The following is a 23,074-nucleotide window of genomic DNA, read 5'->3' as shown; positions in this document are numbered from 1 at the left end:
TTAATTCAAAGCAAAATATTCCAGAATTTAATCCGCCATTTTAACCTCACCATCGCTCTCTGACCTTCCAGCCACCATAGCTAATCATTTTCAGTAGGGCATGATAAAAGATTGTATTAAGTGCATTAATAAAATCCCTTATTGACTCCAAATCCATACTGGATGATAGAAATCCTTTCCAGGTGGATTTTAATTTCCATTTAATCCTTTACTCTATTGCCAAGTACACAGGCTATCAGAACTGATGGCCTGATGTCACCAGTATGGTGATGGATGCTCTCTTGAAGGTCTGAGAACACTATATCTATATGAGACAAGGATAATTTGGGCCCCACTATTCCATAGGGATCTATGTGGGCACACTCCCTGAACCCTGACAAAGCCCAATGAGATCTGCTTGCATGGATGTGATTGCAGTGTCAGAGCCTCCGATTTCAGGGTATGTTGAACATTCAAGTTCATCCCCCACCCTTTATTGTGACCAATCCTGTTTGACTGATGTCAATGCTTGTTTGGGTTGATACATTACTTATTTTGGAAGAACTGTAGCTGTGTGTGTGTATCATGCGTTAACCTGACTGCCACAACAAGGGAGCCATTCAACAATGTTCCTTCCCCGCCTCTCCCCCTCAAAGCAGGCCCACTGAAAAAGAACACCTCTAAAGAGTGAATGAAAGCTCCTTCTAAGATGGTCATTTTGGGGTAAAGAAAGGCGGAAAGAGTAATACAGACTGCACCTTCCATCAGTCATTCTTAAACAATATAGCCTTCTATTGTCACTATGGCTTCCCTGCATTGTCTTGAATGAACAAGCTGTTTAAGGGATTAAAAAGCAACTCTCTCATTCTATGTGACTGTCACATAATAATATATGTGACTACACTGCCCGCAAGTAAACCTAATAAACAGTTCTCTTTAAAAATAAAGAGCAGGCGGAGGGGAGAGGGAGGTCTCCACTGAAAAAATCATGCCAAAAGAAAAAGGCAATATCTTTACTGAAAATAAAGTAAAATAATAACTTGTCATTTACAAAAGCGCGCTTAGAAGTCTCTCTCCCTCCTTGGGTCATACTGTAAAAAGCATCTAAGTGACTTAGCCTAAATTCCAATGAAAGTCTTGGGAATTATGTGACTAAGTCACTAAAGGTCTGTTCCTCACTGGATAGTTCACTGGGATGATTGGAACTCAGTTCTGAGTACCCAGGTTAGACTAGACCAGGTGTGAACAGCAATACTGCAAAGCCCTAATCTCATTACTGTGTCCTCACTGTCTCTGCAATTGCCTGGGTGTGTTTGGGGGCATATTCCGCGGTTCTTTGTTCTGGCACACACTGGGGTTCTTTCCCAGTCAGTCTGGCCTTTCCTTTTGGGGGAACTCTGGGAAAGCACTGGAGGACTATCAGCACTTGGGTGTTTTAGCCCATGTCCTCAATGCATAATGGGTGCATTCTAAGGCAAATTAAAGGAGAGATCTGGTTCTAACCCATACTCCAAGTCATATAAACAAGTCTGGCCTTAAAGCACCTCCAAACCTGGGTCAGAGGTTTGTGTGGGTGGATGGTAAGGAAATTTGGGCTAAAATCAACAGAAAAGCCTGTTAATTTGTACTGTGTAGACATACCCTTAGGCACTTTTTTAAAAATGTGACCCCTTATCTATTCTAGATAAATTTACCAGCTTAATTAAACCCATTTAAAAACTGATATAGGTAAACTGATGCAAGCCCCTAGATGAGATGCACTGGTACTGGTTTAATTTTTATTCATGTCAGTTTAGCATAAATTGGCTATTTACCATTGCACTTTCTAGTATAGACAAGGCCAAATGGTTTCTACAGCACCTATCGACGTAGAATCCAAATGCTTATTGAGCACTCAGAATTCCTTAGGAACATTAACATTTTGTTAAAAATTACTTAGGCACCAGATTTTTAACCCCAAGGGGAAATCCCTTCCATTCACACTAATCTAGAGGGAAATTCCCATCTTTTATCTTGGTATAAACTGTTGCAAAACAGTTCCAGTTACATTCATTCACATACTTTTATCCTATTGTATCCACATAGAAGCAAATAACAAATTGTCTCCACTAGCCATTATGAACCAATTGTGGTAAATCAGCTCTGACTCCCTCTTTAATATCTGCTTACTCTAAATGGAACAACTGAAAATAGCATTAGTTTTAAGGGACAAAGAAATACGAATCCTGTAACAATAAATCAGGGTTGTTCTTTTCCTAATTAATGTTCCTATTTCTTTTAATGAGTTATGCTATGTCTATCGACATGGCATTATCAAATCCCCACTGATCAGACATATTTTTTTTTCTTTTACCTTCATTCCCATGTAAGTATGTGGGGTGAAATCCTGGCTTCATTAAAAACTCCTGTTGACTTCAACAGGATTGGGATTTCAACCATAACCATCATATGTTGACTTGGAACTTCTCCACACACAGTTTTTGTACTGATTTAACTATATCAACACAGAAATTATACCTCTAACCCCATATCAAAATGGTAAAAAAAAACCTGTGTGCAAACCAGGACTAAAAGGGAAAAACATTAAATATTAAACTGGTAGAATTTAAGTACATTTTTTCTTATAGTTCATTATTTTTTAAACTAATTTAAAGAAAAAAACCCAGCACCACACTGGACAGAACAAATGAAAGAAGAGAGTTTAGTTGTGCTTGAACCTTTCAAACTGTATAAAGATAAAACAAACAATATTAAATCTAGTAGTGTTCAGGTGTAAATTATGGCAGTAATTAATGCAAAGCTAAGATTTGGGGTTCTTTGTTTTGCGATAAAATGTACTTTCTGTAAAAACACTCCAATCCAAAACGCCCTTATGCCTGTGTTTATTAGGGAAACTTCACTATAAACTGAGTGCTAGCACAATCCCCTGGAACTGTAAGAACTGATTGCAAAGCATTTGAAAAGACTGTGTCACAATCAAAGGTCTATTGTATTGTACAATACCGTAAAAGTTTGAGAAAGACAACAAAGCTCAGAGACCTCAAACATACTTGTACTCTGAAATTACCCATGCTTCACATTCAGTACACACTGGGAAGTTAATATAGTTCTCATTTTGCTCGTCTCCTTTTGGTTGTTCAAATGGAAGTATGGAGTGGCATTTACCCAAAGATTGGCAGAGAGTCTGTCAAAGATTTAGCATAGTAATTGATGGGAAATCTAGTATGTTTCGACAGCATTTGAAATTTGACTAATTTGAAATTAGTCTCTACAGAATACCATGCCAAAACACTGATACAATTAGGACATGTGTCCAATGCAAGTGATCCAACTTTTGGCAACTTGAACTATGCTTGTTTGGATGTGACCAAATCAATTACATCCAAAGTACAGCACATCTATTTACTCTATGAGCTAGTAAGATAGGCACACAGCTCAGTAATATAAAAAAGAATAGTATATCGTTTAACAGAACAAGCATATGAGGCAAGTGACATCACTCTCACCGCGGTGATAATATAAGCCATTGTTCACAATGGACCAACAAGATTATACAGTCAAGAATCAGTTCTCCCCCCCCCACACACACCACCAAATAAAAACAACAAAGAAGTTGATACTAATAAAGGCATAACTTTCTGTAGTGCTCTTCAGCTGGAATGAGCCTCAGACTATAACACCTATAGGTAGACTTGGAAGGATTCGATTTTTGTCAGTGTCAGTAAATGTCAATTTTCACCATACACATAGATATCAACAAAATAAATATTTCCATCAATAATAATCAACCTTTACAGATAGTCAAAGAAAGAAAAACTCTGCTTGAGAACTAATGTTTGATGTCAGGATATTTACCTTGTATATTTTGACATGTGATGTTGTCAATTTATGTTTTAATGGTTATAAAGCTTCAACCTTTTTCATCTCAATGCCTACTGTCAGTAAAATTATTGTCTGACCCCCCTACAGTCTGAACCACTCATAATTTTTCACAACACTGAAAAGTTAAATGAACATTAAAAAATGCTTACAAATAAACATTGATATTATCCATCAAAATATTACAAAATAATCAAATTCGGGCAAATTCTATCTATAGGAATTACTTCACTCATCAGTTAGGGGCATCTCAACCTGGAGAGGAACGTGGCAGGTGCTAAAAAGTGCACAGCGATAATATGTAACAGATTAGGGCAGGAAGTGAAGAACAGTGCTTCCAGCTGAAACTGCAGGGTGAATTTAAACAGACAAAATACAATTGCTTAATTGGCAAAACACGCCAGAGACATTTAAAAGCTCAGTGCAGTCAGCACCCATGTTCTACATCTCTTCCAAATACACATGCCCAGTGCCCTTTAGCACCATGCTGCGGAACTGGCTCAGTAGTGACGCCCAAGAAAATGCGACAGCCTCTACTGAATCACTACCACCACTTTGACTTCCTCTTCCTAGCTAGTAAATAATGCTGAGCTGACTTAGCTGGAGGGATAGGACAGGCTCACAACCATCATGAACTTGCGTTATCAGTAAGCTTTCATGAAAAAGGTTATACTTATAACCTAGAAACACCTGAGATAGAAAACTTTAATCCACCAAGTTTACCATAATGAGCTCGTGACCTAGTTGTTTAAACAATTGTGTACATGAGAATTGAATTACATATGACTTAGCAAGTTTAAAAAGAACACTGATGTCATCACAACCTTTACATATAAAACTGAACATGTTCTATTTTGTTGTTTTTTGTAGATTTCCCTGGGGAGAAAAATTGGTTCATTACTCCAAGGTCCCCAGAAGGCAATATATAGCTGTCATGGGATAAGCCCCCAGGGATCAGATAGAAGAAAAGTCTGTTCCTTTAAATGAGTGCTTGAAGAAAACAATTTTCAACGAATTCTGGCTCACTTTGGCATAGCTTAAAAAAAATCATTTACCACCTTGTTCGGGCATTGTGTAATAGTAATGAGAGTGTAAGCTGTTTGATCACACTGGATACAATTGCAAGATCTGCTGCATTTGCTGAGATTATTACTATACTGTGTCTGGAGGACAAAGAATGATTAATTGCTCAAAGCAAACTGTTAATGGGTTTTCACCCTCCCAGCCCATACCTTAACGTTATATCTTGTAAGAAAACAAAATACATGGCTGCATTCAAATCCATTTTTTAAAACTTTGATCTGTAAGTGGAGGCGTTTAATTGAAAACCTAGATTATATTTATGGCTACTGAGTTTTGCACAACTTTCATGGCTAGTACAACAGTAAAAACCTCCAAAACTATGTGAAATTATAAACTGGATACAAATGTATTTGTTAAAATAGCTATTTTCACAGTGCAGTATCTGTGTTTTCTTTAGTACAGTGCTTTATTGCGGAGTAAGACAAATGCATTTCATAATTACTCAACGAGAGGCTTTTTCTTTTCTGTTTGTCATTTTACAGTCCACTGATAATAGCCAATCATGTAAAAACGTCCAGATTCAAAAGTTATCAAACAAACAATGCTGGGCTGAAACAGAGAATGAGATTTGGCTAAAACCTGCTGTTAGTGACAACTTCATAATGTCATAATATCACCAATCCCAAGCATTCCATTTTCATGAGCCAACCACCAACCCCCAATCGTGTGATTTGCTTAACAGCTCTTTTTATTTGCCTTCTGAGTTTTGAGCTCTTAGGGATCACATTTTCAAGCTTTGTACTGCAACAAGGGGAGAGACTTACTTATTTTAAATGCAAGCCGAGTCTCTCACATACAAGAGCTGCTGATACTACACCCGAAAACCAGCACTGCTTCTTCTAAACCCTGAGGGTGGAGGCCTGGTTCTAACAGCCTTGGTGGCAAAACTCCCACTGATTTCAGTGCGGCTAAAGTTTCATCCTGAAAGCTTCACAAAAGCAAACTATGGTTCCTGATCCAGCAAACATGAATGGATGGAAGTACCTTGCATGTGTCTGCAGGATCAGAGTGCATGAGTTGAAGTGAATAGTGCTTCTCTTTCTGTTCTATTGGTTGAATTAGCTAGATCGTCCCAGCTTCCACATGCATGGGTGTAAAACAAGCCGTTGGCAGATATACAAGCAACTTAGATATTCTTATGCTTTGCAAGCCGGGCCTGTAATTTATTGTTAGCAGATGTGATAACTATTGGGGCAAATGATCACAAATTAAAATTATACAGATGCTTGGGCTCTAAATCAGGACTATCTGGAAACACAGGATAGGCTGCAGTTCAATAATTCAATTAGGCATTGTTTAAAGTAGAGACATCCTTGGAAATGACATAAACACGGACAGACTGGCGTAAGGCTGCACAGTCAAACTTCACCAGTAAAGGTGACCCAAAGGCTGCAGATCCAGAGGAAGGGATGGGTACAGAAAAGGAGAGGAGGGCTACAAGGGGACAGAGGAGTGCTAATTCTGCAGTATATTGCACTTCCCCCAACCCCAGGGAAGTACCCAAGTAGGAATAAGGCTTTTTAGTGAGGGAAAGGGCGAGATGGGACTGGGTGTATAATGACTGATATACCTGGCACTGTGTCCTTGATCACCAGCACCCTCAACCCCTGGGAATTCCTGACCTAAACTGATGCTGACTCCATCAGCATTGATTTATACTGTTGCCCTCCACTATAATGTGAACACTACACACACAGAGAGACACACGCACACACCCCAAAGGGTTCAGGCAATAGTGAGAGCTATTGTGATAGCACAACACTTTTGAAAACCTGGCCATTTAATTAGATACCTCAGTACAGACTAAGAGTCTGTCTACACTGCCATCATGAGGTGTGACTGCAGCTCGAGTAGACACACGTACCCAAGCATACTTTAATGTAGCTTGCTCAGGTACTGGAGCAGTAAAGCCATGACTATACAGGCTTCAGAGCAGACTTGCACATTTCCTGGAACCCGGGGTAATTACTTAGGGGGATAGCCTGCGCTACCATGGCTTCATTGCTCCAGCATCCCAACTAGCTAGATTAAAGCTAGCTCAGGTATGCCTACTCGAGATGCTGTCACACCCTGAGCATGCAGGGCAGACATACCCTTAACGATGGGATTTCCCAAGGTGCTTGAACTATGCTCCCACTCATGTCAATGCAAGCAGAGTTAGGCCAACACTAAGGACTTTGCAAAATCCCACCTTAGGAGCTATAAAGTTAGGCTTCCATTTTTTAAAATCTTGCCCTTCGAGCCTAAATATCATACGTGTTTCCTTACAATAGTCTCACAGACTTTAAGGCCAGAAGGGACCATCATGATCATCTAGTCTGACCTCCTGAACATTGCAGGCCACAGAACCTCACTCGCTCATTCCTGCAATAGACCCATAACCTCTGGCTGAGTTACTGAAGTCCTCAAATTGTGATGTAAACAGGATTTACACAGAATCCATCATTTATACTTGTTTAAACCTGAAAATTACCCAGGCCCCATACTGCAGAGGAAGGCAAAAAAAACCCCAGAGTCTCTGCCAATCTGAACCCGGGGAAAATTCCTTCCTGATCCCAAATATGGCAATCAGTTAGACCGTGAGCATGTGGACAAGACTCACCACCCAGACACTTTGGAAAGAATTCTCTGTAGTAACTCAGAGCCCTCCCCTTATAGTGTCCCATCACCAGCTGTTGGAGATATTCTCTGTGAGCAGTCACAGGTCAGCCACATGCCATTGTAGGCAGTCTTATCATACCATCCCCTCCATAAACTTGTCAAGCTCAGTCTTGAAGCCAGAGAGGTTTTTTTGCCCCCACTGTTCCCATTGGAAGGCTGTTCCAGAACTTCACTCCTCTGATGGTTAGAAACCTTCATCTAATTTCAAGCCTCAACTTGTCGTTCACCAGTTTATATCCATTTGTGTTTGTGTCTACATTGGTGCTTAACTTAAATAACTCCTCTCCCTCCCTACTATTTATCCCTCTGGTGTATTTATAGAGAGCAATCATATCATCCATCAGCCTTTCTTTGGTTAGGCTAAACAAGCCAAGCTCTTCAAGTCTCCTCTCATAAGGCAGGTTTTCCAGTTCTCTGATCAACCTAGTAGCCCTTCTCTGCACCGGTTCTAGTTTGAATTAATCGTTCTTAAACATGGGAGACCAGAACTGCACACACTATTCCAGACGAGGTCTCACCTCTGCCTTGTATAATGGTATTAACACTTCCCTGTCTCTGCTGGAAATACCACACCTGATGCATCCTAGGATTGCATTAGCCTTTTTCATGGCCACATGACATTGGTGACTCATAGTCATCCTGTAATAAACCAATACATCATTTCTCCTCCATCACTTCCAACTGATATGCCAGCTTATAACAAAAATTCTTGTTGTTAGTTCTTCAGTGCACAATCTTATACTTTGGACTATTACGTTTCATCCTAATTCTATTACTCCAGTTTTCAATATTGTCCAGATCCCCTTGTTGCGATATTCTGGTCCTCCTCTGTGTTGGCAATACGTCCTTTGTGTCACCTGCAAATTTTATTTGGACATTCCCACTTTCTGTGGCAAGGTCATTAATAAAAATATTAAATAAGATCAGTCTCAAGACCGATCCCTGAGGAACTCCACTGGTAACCTCCCTGCAGCCTGACGGTTCACCATTCAGTCTAACCCGTTGTAGACTCCCCTTTAACCAGTTCCTTATACATGTTTCAGTTCTCATATTAACCCCATCTACTCCAATTTAACTAATATTTTCCTTGTGGAACTGCATCAACTGCCTTATTGAAATCCAGGTAGATTAGATCTATTGCATTTCCTTTGTCTAAAAAATCAGCTATCTTTTCAAAGAAGAAAATCAAGTTGGTCTGGCATGATCTGCCTTTTGTAAAACCATGTCGTATTTTATCCCAATTACCATTCACCCCTATGTCCTTAACTACTTTCCCTTTCAAAATTTGTTCCAAGACCTTGCACACATTTGAGAGCAAACTAACAGGCCTGTAATTTCCCGGATCACTTTTGTTCCATTTTTTTTTTAAATAGGAACTATATTAGCAATTCTCCAGTCATAGGGTACAAGCCCCAAGTTTAAAGATTCACTAAAAATCCTTGCTATTGGAATTGCAATTTCATGTGCCAGTTCCTTTAATATTGCTGAATGGAGATTATCCGCCCCTCCCCGATTTAGTCCTATTAAGCCGTTTGAGTTTGACTTCCACCTTGGAAGTGGTCATTTCTACCTCCATATCCTCATTCCACTCTGACGTCAACCAGCATCTTTAGTCTCTCTGAAAAGCTGTTGTTGGTTTTCTCCCACAGATGATCTGCACACAAACAATTTAGAATATGTGTCATCTCTACCATGTGAGAAATTCTTATAGACAGGTTCCGGTACAAATCTCTCCAGGAAGGTTTATAGCAGGTGACTCAAAAGGCCTTAAAGGCTCCTTGTTTCTGTACTTACACCAGTATTTGAGAAGCTTGTGTAGTGTTTACTGGGTATAGAAATGTATGTATTGACTTTTACATTATTGTCTGCTAACCTGAACACCTTGGCGGTATGTGGATTCCTTCAAAATATGGCCTACAGCCTAGTGCTGGGCATATGCTTAGTTCACTGATCATTGAAACAGTGAGACCCCTTAGTGACTGTTGTTGTGTCAATGCAACCGTTCATACTCCGCGTATTCTAATCAAACATACTGCAAAGATTTAAAGAGCTTACTGTACTAGTCCATGTTATGGACTTACATCCTGCAATATTTTGGTTGTTAAATGAACTACCCTATTTTTGTTTAGCAAGCCATCTAGGGAAGGAATCAACAAACAAATCAAACTGTCATACAACGAGAAAGGCACAAACTGTGTTTGGCTCAAAAACAGCCCAATAACCTATTAAGAGGAAACGCAGATAAAATAAATATTATGAGTTCTGAATGAAAACAAAGTGCTTCTCACAAAGATGTATTAAGTCACCTTATTATTATTTTTATTATGATTATTTTTAATGCATTTATAGTACTAGAAATCCTTAGTTCTGGCATGCAAATGTTATGTTCTCTGCCTGGAATTGTAGCCAGTTTTCTTAGACAAGAGCTTTAGGGCAAATTTGTTTCCATCACTGGAAAGCACTCATACTTGATTCAAAGGGTTAGTGATTTTATACTGTACATCTACTGCCAAATCTCTGTCAATTTACATTCCAACTAATTTAATCCAACTTGAATCTAAAGTGCTTTTTAAATTTTCTCCCCTGTTGATATCACAATGTCGGAGATCAAAGCGTTGTCCCTGTTTTCCATGTTCATGCCACAGTCGAGCAAATCACAGATATGTTACGGAGAATTTACAGCTCTCACCCAAACACAGTCACAAGCAAACAAGGAGATCTTTGAACACAGCGCAAAGTCACGGGAAGTTGTCAGGATGCAGTCAGATAACTGGGCTAATGAATTATGGTAATTTGTCCCTTCCTACATGCTGCCCACAGAACGTAAATTATCCACAAACAAGCTCTAAAACCAATCTCAAAATCTCATGGAGAAAATGGCATGGCCCCTTCCGTTTCTGGGAGGTGGCAGATTTGGTTTAATAAAGCTGGCAAGGAGATTTGTATGGCTTTAGCAGGTTTTCACGGATTTTAACCTATTCTCATCCATGTGAGTAAAGAAAGGTTTATGGAATGCTCAAAAGAAAATAAAGAGCAACTAGCTGGTAAAGACCAGGTCAAGCATTTCTAGCTCACCTCTTTCCTCCTTTCAGGGCAAGCTAATCCTACTTTGGCACTGAAATAAAGAAACACCAACACAAATCCTCTCTCTGTTGGCTGCATGCCTGAACCATAATGTCTGTAAACTTTCAGGAAAGGGATCAGTGAAAGCCACACTGGAGTGAGGATAAATTTGCCACTGCCAGCTGATAGGTACAGTAGGTGGTTCCTTTATAAGAAAACATACACAGCAGCTTGGTTACATGGCTGGGATAACAGAAAATGACACACATATACAGCACATGGAAATGTGTAAGGGAAGTATCTTTGCCCCAAATTTAAATACAAACCCAGAAGTGTAACAGAGCCCTCGGATCTGTGGAACTGCAAGCAGTTAATGCAAGCAGAGAAGAATTTTTGCACTGCAATTTCAAATGTTCTCTCACTCTCTCTCAGAAACACACACACAGCTGCAGTCAAAATAATTAGCTCTGATCTCCCGAAGACAGTAAGTAAAAAATAAATTAGCTGTGTGAAGGGATTAAAGCAAATCAGCGCCACTGAGCTAACACCGGGGCTGCATTGGTGCCTGGAGCCAAGGATATTCTGCAGAGAGTTCTACAGTAACATAAAGAACATTAGAGAGAAGGTGTAAAGAAAAAAAAAAGTCCCTGATGGAGAAAACAAATGCTGCTGTGAGTACCAGAAGACAGCCAGGGTGAAAATATCACCTAAACACTCAAAAAGCTCCAAATCCAATTATCTAAATTAAAAACACAACAGAATCTACAGGTCTGAAGGCTAAGACAACATCCATAGTAAGTGCACCTGATTGACAATTCAACTTCTATGTTGTTGTTTTTTACTTGAATAAAATTAGCATCTCAGAATGATTGCATTCATGCATTTTTTATACCCAAAACAATCCAACAAAATTTAACAAATATTCTAAATAAACCCCCAAACAAAAAGCCCCAAGATCATATCCGGCAAACGCAATAACCCAGTTTGTTTTCCTTTCACTATGCCCTTTATGCCTCAGTTTACTCAAGTTATTAAAATAGATTATGAATCAAGCACTGTAGAACCTCAGAGTTACAAACACCAGAGATACAAACTGACCAGTCAACCACACACCTCATTTGGAACCGGAAGTACGCAATCAGACAGCAGCAGAGATAAAAAAAAATGCAGTACAGTACTGTGTTAAACATAAACTACTAAAAAAATAAAGGGAAACGTTTTTTTAAAAAGATGTACTCGGTATGGAAACTTTCTCTGCTTGTTTCCTTTAAATTAAGATGGTTAAAAGCAGCATTTTTCTTCTGCATAATAAAGTTTCAAAGCTGTATTAAGTCAATCATTAACCGTAAGCTTTTGAAAGAACACCCATAATATTTTGGTCAGAGTTATGAACATTTCAGAGTTATGAACAACCTTCATTCCTGAGGTGTTTGTAACTCAGATGTTCTATTGCAGTTTGAGAGAGAGAGAGAGAGAGAGAACGAACACAGGTCACTGCAGCAGAACAGGAGCAAAAACAGTTGGAACACAGAATTATTAACTATAAAATTCTTCTCACGCTAAGCAACTGATTTACGGGAATGTGACTATGATGAGTCTGGACTACAGGGAAAAAAATCCAAATGGGATCTGTACTTTTGCCAGCCTTCCACAGAGAGAAACTTGACAGGTTACAACTGCTAAAACAAGAGACAGATTAAGAAATAGAAGTAAAAAACATATACCCACTCAGCTGATTTAAATTATGGCACCAGTTTTCTTTTTCTTCCTCTTTCCTTCTTTTCTAATGTTCCTGAACAGGTGGTGGCCAGGGCAGGGATAATGTGAGGAAGAGGGGGGAAACCAGATTACTATGTTTATGAAATAATTTAATTTACTTCTTTTAGTAAAAGTACATCAGGGGCTTGATATTTATCTCAGTAAATCAACTGAAGATAGCAGAGAAACTGAGAAAAGAAATGGCTGAATATTCCTAGTACAATTTATGACTGATGCACTGACACATTATAAATACATAGATGGACAGATAAGTGCTACAATGTGGAACTTTAAGAAATCCCAAGAAAATGGGCAGAACACCACTCTAAAGTACAGATCTTCAGCTAATGTAAATCAGTGGAGTTATGACCATTTATACCAGGTAACGATCTATCCCAAAGGTCTGTTCCCACTCACATCGTAGCCAAGAGCAAAATTCTCAGTTCAACTGGAGCAGAAACGGGCATTTAGGTTTTCCATCATGTTTCAGGACATGTCACGTGATATACAATGTTATTCAAGTTGTATTCCATTTATGTGATAGGCATGTTGCCTTGAAGTCATATGTGCCTGAGCAAAAGGAGTCTATTGGGAATGTATGTCCATGAAGTATGTCTATAAAGTGGTATCCATATGGACCAATGGCTATACCCACCTCAACCTGCAAAACAGATCAGTTACAGGTTTCAGAGTAACAGCCGTGTTAGTCTGTATTCGCAAAAAGAGAAGGAGGACTTGTGGCACCTTAGAGACTAACCAATTTATCTGAGCATAAGCTTTCGTGAGCTACAGCTCACTTCATCGATGAAGTGAGCTGTAGCTCACGAAAGCTCATGCTCAAATAAATTGGTTAGTCTCTAAGGTGCCACAAGTACACCTTTTCTTAGATCAGTTACAGAAATTACTCTTTGCAAAACCCCCTAATGCCATGAAGTGGAACTTGTTATTAACATAACTGTGTAATATTATAATTACTAATATTCCCATCCATTCTTGCATACAGACTACAATTGCTAAAAACCCACCTTAACTTTAAGCACATGTGTATGTCCCATTGACACCAGTGAGATTAAGCATGTGTGCAGGTGTTTTCTGGGACCTTAAGTGTATAAGTGCTCTTCTTGACCTAGGCCTGCGCCTATATGATTAACAGATAATCGTTACTGGTTTTAAGTTCTGCTAAGAGAGAGTTAAAAGGTACTAGCAATATCATTGCAATAGAATTAATAGGTGCTGGAACTGCGGCGGGGGGCAGGCTGCAGCACCCCGACTTGAAGTGGGTTCCATTATAGACAGGGTTTACTGTTTGGTTCAATGGCTCTCAGCACCTGAACTATAAAAATTGTTCCAGCCCCCCGATAGAATTAGTTACCAACAGATCATTCCATAGTGGAGACTGTGACCCAGATCCTGAAAGGTATTTAGGCTTCTAACTTCCATTTATGTCAGTGGGAGTTAGGTGCCTACATAGCTTTGAGAATCTTGACCTGTCTTCCAACCCACAAGCACAGTGTTAACATACACACAACACACAAGAGTTTAACTCTGCCTTCCCTATGTTGTGAGAACATGCTTTAGTTCCTGCTGATGCTACAGCCAGCCTAGAATTTGTTAAAAGCTCATTTTGGTGCTTTATATTTCTCTTTTCTTTTACATCCACATGTGCACATTCCGCAGCATGTAAACTACACACTTTCAAAGCTGCTTTCCTACCAGTCTGCTACACGTCAGAGCTGGCTCTATGCCTTTTTGCATTAAACACGAACACAAAGGAAAAGGTAGTTGTACCCACAGCTTCTCAAGCATGCAAGGGAGTTTTCTTTAATCTTGAACGGAGGGTTGTCATCTCTGCAGTTCTACATTAATATGACTTGCGAGACACAGTGAAACTGCAAGTCTTGCACTAAGTCCCCGTTTCTATTAGCTTTTCTTCAGAGAATTAGTAGTTTTGGATCTAGATAAAATGACACAGAAGATCTTCCTCAAGAATGAAAGTGATTTTCTGGCCTTTGATTGCCTAAAGTGTGCTTGACAAATTGAATGGGAGGGAAAAAAGAGGGTGAGAGAGAACAAGAGATGTTAACAATGGTGCTGTTATGTGAGGAGGATTCAGCTCATGAATTTCCCTTCAGTATGAATCAAATACTGTTAGCAACGTGGAAGGAGCTCCATGATAAGACACGCGTCCTAGAAATTTAATGCTGCCCTTGTCGCTGAATTTACAGCATTTAATTGGCCAAATGGAAAGGTAGAAGGTTCTTATCAACTGGAAAATGGAAGGAGTGACAAGAGAAAAGGCAAGGATAACGAATGCAGAGTGAAGTCATCGGACTGTTTGTAAAGAAGCTCTAATGTCTCAGCCCTGCCTGAATTGAGGCTCTCCAAGAGAATTAAATTACATCTCACCTTATGGGAGCAATCTCATTTTGAACTGTAAAGGTGATAACACAAAAGGTTTGCATCCTCTCCCACAGCCAGGGGAGTTTGAGATTAACTGGGGTAGAGATCCTTCAACAGGTTTGACCTCTCACAAAGAAATAGTTCCTCTCTGCTTAACTCCTATAGACATCCCCCCTTACCTTAATACTGCATGTCTTCCTCCTCCTCTTCCTCAGTTCCTCTCCTCTCCTAAATGTCCCTTCATCCCCAACATCTCACAACCCTCAGGTAGGCAGCCATTATTGTTGCTGCCATTTAGATTAATCCTTTGGGCTGTCAGAAACCATAGATCAGAATAAGCTTAATCCTGACCGTGCCTAGCGGCCTCAGTGCTGGGCCCACCATGTGCACTGCCCACCTGCTACTCAGTATGCTACTGCACTATGCATGCTACTGCTCTATGCATCAGGGGCTGAAATCACTGGTCCAATACAATGAAACTCAGTGAAGACAAATGGAAGGTACTACACTGAGGAAGGAAAAATGCAGTGCACAGCTGCAAAATGGGGAATAACTGAACAGGCAGTAGTACTGCTGAAAAGGATCTGGGGGTTGAATACAAGTCAACAATAAAGGGAGGGAGGAGGAAATTTGATTCTGGGATGCATTAGAAGGAGCACTGTAAGACACAGGAGGTAACTGTTTCTATTTGCTAAGCACTGGTGAGGCCTCAGCTGGAGTACTGTGCCCAGTTCTGGGAACCACACTTTAAGAAAAGATGTGAACAAATTGGAGAGAGTCCACAGGAGCACAACAAAAGTGATTAAAGGTTTAGAAAACCTGATCTACAAGGTAAGGTTGAAAGAATTGGGCATGTTTAGTCTAAAGAAGGCTGAGAGGAACATAACAGTCCTCAAATATGTAAAAGATTGTTTCAAGTGATCAAGTGTTCTTCAAGTCCACTGAGGAAAGGACAAGAATTCATCAGCTTAGTTTGTAACAAGGGAGATTTAGGTTAGATATTAGAGAAGAATTTTTCTAACCCAAAGATAGTTAAATACGGGAAGAACTTACCTCGGGAGGTTGTGGAGTCCCCCTCCAAGAACTGAAGCCCAGTAAATGCTCGAGTGTGATTGCTAGGGAACCACAGAGGATTCCCTCCCTACTGCACGAGGCCTTGTGAAATGCTGCTTCCCCCCAGGCTTAAGTGCTTTGAGAGTTTCTCTCATCCAACAGCTCTGTGGGATGGGATTCAAGGTGCTTCCCGTCTACCCTGGGGCCTTGCTGGGGAGGGAGAGGTGGCCCTCCTCACAGCCACACCAACAAGACATGACATGGAGGAACTGGCGGACAGAACCACTGGAAGGACCAGGGCTGAGCCAACACTGCTCTTCCCCAAAGACAGCGGTTGGGGGATAGAGAATTCCCTGTGAGGGGGGGAAAGGAGGCCAACTGGCTGGCTAAGTGCTGGTCTGCATGGGGAAAATGCTCACAGTAGCTGGTGTGCCCCAGCTCTTCCGCACTAACTCCCTGTGTGGACACTCCTACTGTGCACTAAGAATGCCATTGGGCACATTAGCAGAGTACACTCCGGAAGTGTACTAAGCTAACCACCTGAGGACATTCTTAGTGCTCTAACACATGCACGAACCAAGACATTGATGACCATGCCCGTGTAACAGCTAATAACAAGGACAACACTGAAGTACTTTGCATTCTCAAGCACTGTGCTGCAACCCCAAAAGCCCGTCTGCAAGGCAACTGAAACACCATTATCCCTATTTCATAGATGGCGACACAGAACCACACACAGGTGAAGTGTGGCAGGCACCTCAGAGATGGCCAAAATGTTTTTCTCTGGCCAAAGCCCTTACCAAATTTCAAGGGCGAAACACCTTTTACTGAGCAACAGACAGAGTCAAAACTTGAGCTTAGAATCAAAAGCTGGCAATAGAAAGACAAGTAACTGCTCACTGAACTGCTCAATAGGTTCCACTGTCTAGGGTCAAAAACCTGGTGACCTTAAATTACAGAGAAAGAAGTCTGATTAAACAGGGCACTGGCATCTGTCATACAAACTCACATATGTTTTCAGCAGATTCCTTTCATGATGAGCTTCCATCCCTGAGCTGGTTTCAGTGCTGCCCCGCTGTTTGACCATGAAGCTAAGTCTATCGACTAAACGTACACTATGTACTCCTGAACAGCAGCTGAGTTTTCTATCCAGAGAACAGAATTTTCCTCCCCCTCTCCTGCAAGATAGTGCCACAGAAACTGTCAGAATGCTAATATGACAGAGGCGGCAGCTGGACTGTCTCGTTTGATAGGTTGCTGTCGTGCTTTTGTTTGCCTTTTTGGGATGACTTAGTACAATGTTTTCCTCACTCTCTTTCACATCTCTCATCTGGGAAGGGACCTCGTCCTTCCTAGGTGTTCATTTTTTACACCATGTACATGAGCAATAAAATTGGGGCTGCTGAACAAAAGCATATCAAACCCACCTCCCCAGCCTCCTACTGCACTGAAGTTACCAGCCACTTTCTACCCAACAGAATCACACATTTCTCCTTTTCACCCCCTCTGACACAGTGTTCACAGCCTGGGGACAAGTATGCTGATTACATAGCTACCAAGTATATCAGCTGCCGTTGCACCACAAACAGTCGTGGTTGGATGGCACTGTTTCGTATGATCATTCCATTTCGGAAAATGTCTGTTGCTGTACAGTTTGGAGAGAGACCATCACTGGCCTTGAGGTAAGCACACAGATGGCCATTATCAGGACAGTCTCTGGAATGCTGAATGCCTAAGAGGCTTCGACTATACTTACCAACCACCACTTCTTTGAAGTTTTTGGTTACAAAAACAGGCAGTGATGGTTATTTGTCACACGGCAATGGAGTGTTTTGAATGACTCCAACTCTTATTCCGAGCAGTAGGGCTATTATACATAGCAAAAAACCACACAATGTAGCAACCCCTTAAAAGTTTTCCTTCTTCTTGGTGTAATTTGGGGGCTGAGTCTCCAGGAGCAGCGAGTCTGGAAAGTTCACACTGCTTTGCCCTCTCAGCCTGACATGTTAACAGTGTGTTTGCTTCAGAGCAGGGATCTTAGCTTCTCAACAACTGTAGCCCAGTGGGCTAGTTTGCCTTCATTATATTTACTGTTTTGCATTATATTCTGCTTTGCTTAATATTCAGCAGAAATGCAAGAAATCTACAGGTCTGTATCCTGTAAGACATTAGCTTCAGCAAGTTAGCATAAGGTTTGAGACCTATGATCTTTGAACAGATAGACAGCCCAACAGAAAAACCCCAAGTATTTGGGGAGCTCAAAATAGAGTTTAAGGGAAAGTTCTGACCACAGGTAAATAATTCAGTCACAGAAGTGTCCTGGCAATGAACTGACGTACATAACAGGTACATGAGATATACTTAAGGCTAGCCTGCTTGCTTGCCTATATATATCTTTTCATATAAGTTTCTTATTTTCTTATAGGTTTAACTATTTCTTTTATTATAATAGGTTTATATTAGGGTATATTTTGTCCTAATATAAGGGACCTGAAGGCCACATTCTGTATGGTAAGCTAATACAAAGTTAGCATACATATGTCTGGGACCTTTCACCTAGATAAATGTAGCTAAAGTGTAAGGTCTATGTATGACTGCAACCTTTAACACAGAGGATGCATTAAAGAAGGTTGGCATAGGGGCTTTCCTAAGTTCATACCCTTTTAAACTTAACAGGTACACCACAACTTACAACTTGGAAAGAATTGAAATAACCATTTAGGACAGAAATAACAAATGTGGTATCTAACCACAAAAGGGCTACAGTAATTAATTGATGTATATAATAAGTTGGGATTATTGATATATTAACCTATAGGAAAAAGACACTCCAACATCAGTGGGGTGAGGAAATAAAAATAAGAGAAAGGAAAAATCACCTACTGAATATGAACTGAACATAACTGAGTCAGCGTAACATATTATAAAAGTGGCATCTGAGCCTAGGGGAAGTAGGAGAGAGAGATGTAGTCCTTGGGAGGTGCCAGAATGATGGCCACTGTGATGATGGGGAAGGTGATGGTGCTGAAGAAGATGATGGCTAACATTTCAGGTTGATCTACAGGAGATGTTGAGAGCATATGGGTGTGTAGATGTACATTCTGTAGTATCTCTATCTACCTTACTAAGTTGGGGTGTTTGTGACTGTGCTAAAAGTATTAATAAACTATATTTGTAAATATAAAAGAGTTCCTATATTGTGAAAGTTGCAACTGTGCACCTCAGGGTTCCCAACCATATAATAATTTAAATAATACTGGGTCTGATCTTGGGGCAAGAACCTTCAACCCTCAAAGTGATAACGGGATTCTTAAGTAATCAATATAATTAATACATAATCTAAGATCAGGTTACAGATTGGCACCCCAGATAGGACCCTGAGAGGCACACAGGGACAACCTCCCTACCGGGAATAGGAAACTCGAAGTAAAACTCTAAGTTGAAATCCAAATGATCTCTCAGCCAGAATTTGATGCCAGTCAGAAACACCGTACATCCCACCAGGGACTTCCTCTTTTTCCTCAACTGTTTCCTTTCTGGTTTTTTTGCCTGTAGTACATTATTTCTGCTTTTCTTAGCTGATTAATTCTGCAATACAGAGAGGAATATGGCCTCCAGGGAGAAATTGTAGACATAGACACAAAGGAACGCTTGAGGTCTTGACCATCAGACTAATTTGATATGTCTTGTGGGGGAACACCTGCCTCCCACCATTAGGTCTCCATGGATATTGTAATTGTGTAAGGACCCCTCACTGCACTCCGAGGGCATCCTCATTGGGTATTATTAACTAGTCACTGGGGTTTAGAATCTCGCAAGAAGGAGATTCCTTTATACACGTGTTAAGGGGGCTTTGTAAGTTGAACTGTGATAATATTACGGTACCTGAAGTTAAAAATGGCAGTCACACAGAGCTTGGTGACCCATACTCCATGATGGTGGGAAAGTTGATTAATTTATGTATTAATTGCCACCAAGAGGCCACAGTAACTCAGAACTTGTACGGTTCGAGCTACCTTATTTCAGTCCTCTCAGCTCTTCTGGGCTGCGACCAAATCCATCTGCCACCAGCCTCCCCATTGCTGCTCGGTAGGTCCAGACTGGGTAATAACCACTCAATAAGCTAAGAGCACATTAGCCATTGAGGGAAGAGAGAGGGAGCTGCCCCTCCTTCCCCTCTGCTGTTTCTTTGGACTTGTTTAAGTCATTGTTGAAACTGGTTAAGGGGTTAATTATTTAAGGAGGGATGCCTCTGTGTATGTATCTCTATACACATATGTATAGCGTGAAGTGTTAATTAGACTAACTAGTAGAATTTAATTGAGCTCATCTGGAGTAGGATTTGAAGGTGAGTGGAGTAAGTTACCCGACATTTCCGGGAACCTAGTTGTGGTCGACCAAAATACAGTATAAAAAATGCATTCAAGATCATGAAGGAGATTTTGTACAAATGCAACATAGCCAGGCTATTTTAATAACCCTAGTCAGTGGGGTTTGATCATATGATCATATGTTTAATATGTGGTATGATATAGTCAGGGAAAGTACAAAAAATTGTACATAGAAATATCACACACAGCTAAGACTTATCAGGGGTAATGAAAGTGCAGTTTGTAAGTATGAGCCACACTTCCACCAAAGCAGGGCGCTAACAATCCAGGAAACTAAATTGCATAGGAATGGTTAAATAAAATGTTAAAAAAAACTTTTACATACCAGAAAGTACCAAAAGCTCAGCACCCCGCAAAACTCTTACCAGTTGTAGAAACCCTAAGCCATATCTTGTTCTCTGTCAGGCTAAAGGTCACTGTGCTTTTATTTTATAATTTCCATCCCAACAGGAAACAAAAACACTGAATCTCTGACTAGCAGCTAACAGGTTGCTGTAAAAAAAAAAAAACATAGGGGAAATGCTTCGGAGCTTCTTGGAGAAAAGAGGAAGTGGGAATAGCGAATTGCTTCTGACAGAATAATATTAAAAACCCATAAAACACCTAATTCAGCATCCTTTTAGACTCATTGAACTATGTCTAATGTACATGTACAAGGTAAAGTAAACTCTTGCTAACTACCCCCCACACACACACCTGTAAGTAGGAGGCAGTAGGAAAAGAAGCGAGGGTAACACCCCTTAGGGGAAATTCAAGTATTAATATTGTTTTGTTACTTGCCTATTTATATTAGCCAAATTGCAGTCACAAAACTTTGGGATTTAAATCAGTTGCTGTGCATTATTATTCCAAAAATAGGTATCAAGTTAGTTGCAATTTCAGACATATCCAGCATGCTAAAGGAAGCCAGCAACGTATAATCTTTCTGCTTTACACAGGAAGCATCAAAGCAAAATGCAGCTGCCTTTGCCACCCACAACCTAAATCATAGCTACTGTTACAAGTCTGAATTCACCAAAAGAAAATATTCTGCTTATCTCTTGCAATTTTCCCTTTACATAGCCTAAACAAATAAAGTTAATACTTTAATATATGTTAATATTTTTTTCTCTCTTACCCACTTGTGTTTTAATCTAGGGTCTAAAGAAAACATATTTGGCTCCTAACTAAATCATCAGACCTCTTCTATAGGCAAACCAAGCTGTAAACCACGAACGATTAATTATTTCAACTCTTAGGTTTGTTGGACCTGCTCTGAACAATGTTTAATCCATTGGTGGTATGGTTTGTTGCTATGTTGCAATTACTTGTCTGTGAGTTCTATGTTTTGTGCCACATGACTAAATTATGGTTTTGGGGAGTTTTTGTTGCAACAACAATATTTTTGCACACAAGATTGTGCATAATCGTAATAATAAAAATATTAATAATTAAACATTTTTCTTTGTGGTATCACACTATTTATAATTATAATTTGGGTTTAACCCTCATGGGTGTGACCTTATAAAACATCAGTGGTGGTTCAATCTTTGCAAAAGTCAAGTCATAAATATAGGTGTTTGTCAATGAACAATTTAATTGTAACTAATGTTTGTGTGTGTGTGTGTGTCCTTTACAATATGCCCAATACAATATTATGCCCAATACATATATATGTATACACACACACAATTTTGATTTGAAATTTGTAAGGCAATGTGGCCAGTTGTTTCGCAAAACCCATGTTAAAATTCAGAAGTTCATTGGGCAAACCACCATTATATTAATGTAGAGTTCTACCTTTAATAGCTATATTACAGCTACAGTGTTTTATAGTATATAGTATAGTATAGTATACATGTGTGATATAATATACAATATTATATGTGTAATATAATGGTGTATAGTATGGTATAATATATTAATAAGAAATCATAATAATAAATATTGTTTGGTTCTTATAATCAGACTTAATTAAAATATAAAATCCAGATCTAGCTAAAAATAACATGGTGTTGAGATAATCATCAATATTATCCCCGTAACAAAGGGGGGGGGGTGTATATGTCTATACTGGGATAAAGTCTTGTTAAATATTTGATTTTGAATTTGTAGAACTTGTGTCATTCTGAGGTTTCTTTACAAAGAATTAAAGGAATTAAGTTACCAATTCAAAGCTAGTAAAGACTCATAACACCAAGTCCCACAATGTTGTACTAGGAAAGGGACATGTCTTTACAGGTACTCAGCAACAATACAAACAGCCTCAGAGGGGACCCACACTAAGACAGGATCACAGCATCAGGTAGCATTGTTCCTCCTTTGCAGCAGCCGTGATGTCCTAACAGTCAGTTTGGGGAGACACCTAGCCAATTAACCTCCCAAGCTCTAGTACCATGTGAAGGAAGCTGACAAAACTCTGGCGTAAACCTCCAAATGGTGAACTTTAACTCTGTAGTAGTTGTGGTCGGAAGCCAACGGCAGCAGCCCAGTACAAGGACACCCTTTGGTATACTGGTGCAAGGACACTCTTTTGTGCACTGGCATCATCTTTGGGGCAATATAATCTCATTCCAGTGAACAGTACACGAAACTTGGGGAGGACTGAACATCGACAGTATGAAGTTTATTGCCTAAACTATTGGTGTCATATATATACACACACACACACACTTAAAAAAATATGTATCTAAAATGGGCATATTGTAAAGGGCATACCAGGTGAAAGTGCAACCCTCAGCTATGAGCTAGTGAATGTAACCATGTCACGTTTAGTATCTGGGAAAAGGGTCTATTTCCAAATCAATATCTCCAAAGTGGCTACATCT

At 39.9% G+C, this 23,074-nt stretch overlaps 1 protein-coding gene across 31 annotated transcripts in view; it reads right to left on the bottom strand.

The window, feature by feature from the left end:
• The window catches only part of ADGRL3 (adhesion G protein-coupled receptor L3), an 810,612-nt gene that overhangs the window by 413,227 nt on the left and 374,311 nt on the right, over positions 1 to 23,074 (bottom strand). The window contains exon 1 of one of the 31 annotated variants that reach the window (XM_075127420.1): positions 16,886 to 16,973. The exons of the other annotated variants lie outside the window; for them this stretch is intronic. The gene's annotated coding sequence lies outside the window, so the exon portion shown is untranslated. Of the gene's footprint in view, positions 1 to 16,885; positions 16,974 to 23,074 lie in introns of those variants that run through there. 31 annotated transcript variants of the gene reach the window in all.

This window comes from Caretta caretta, chromosome 4 (assembly GCF_965140235.1).
Source record: "Caretta caretta isolate rCarCar2 chromosome 4, rCarCar1.hap1, whole genome shotgun sequence".
NCBI lineage: Eukaryota > Metazoa > Chordata > Testudines > Cheloniidae > Caretta > Caretta caretta.
The sequence above is the reverse complement of the archived record's forward strand: the minus strand, read 5'-3'. Positions and strand labels throughout refer to the sequence as shown.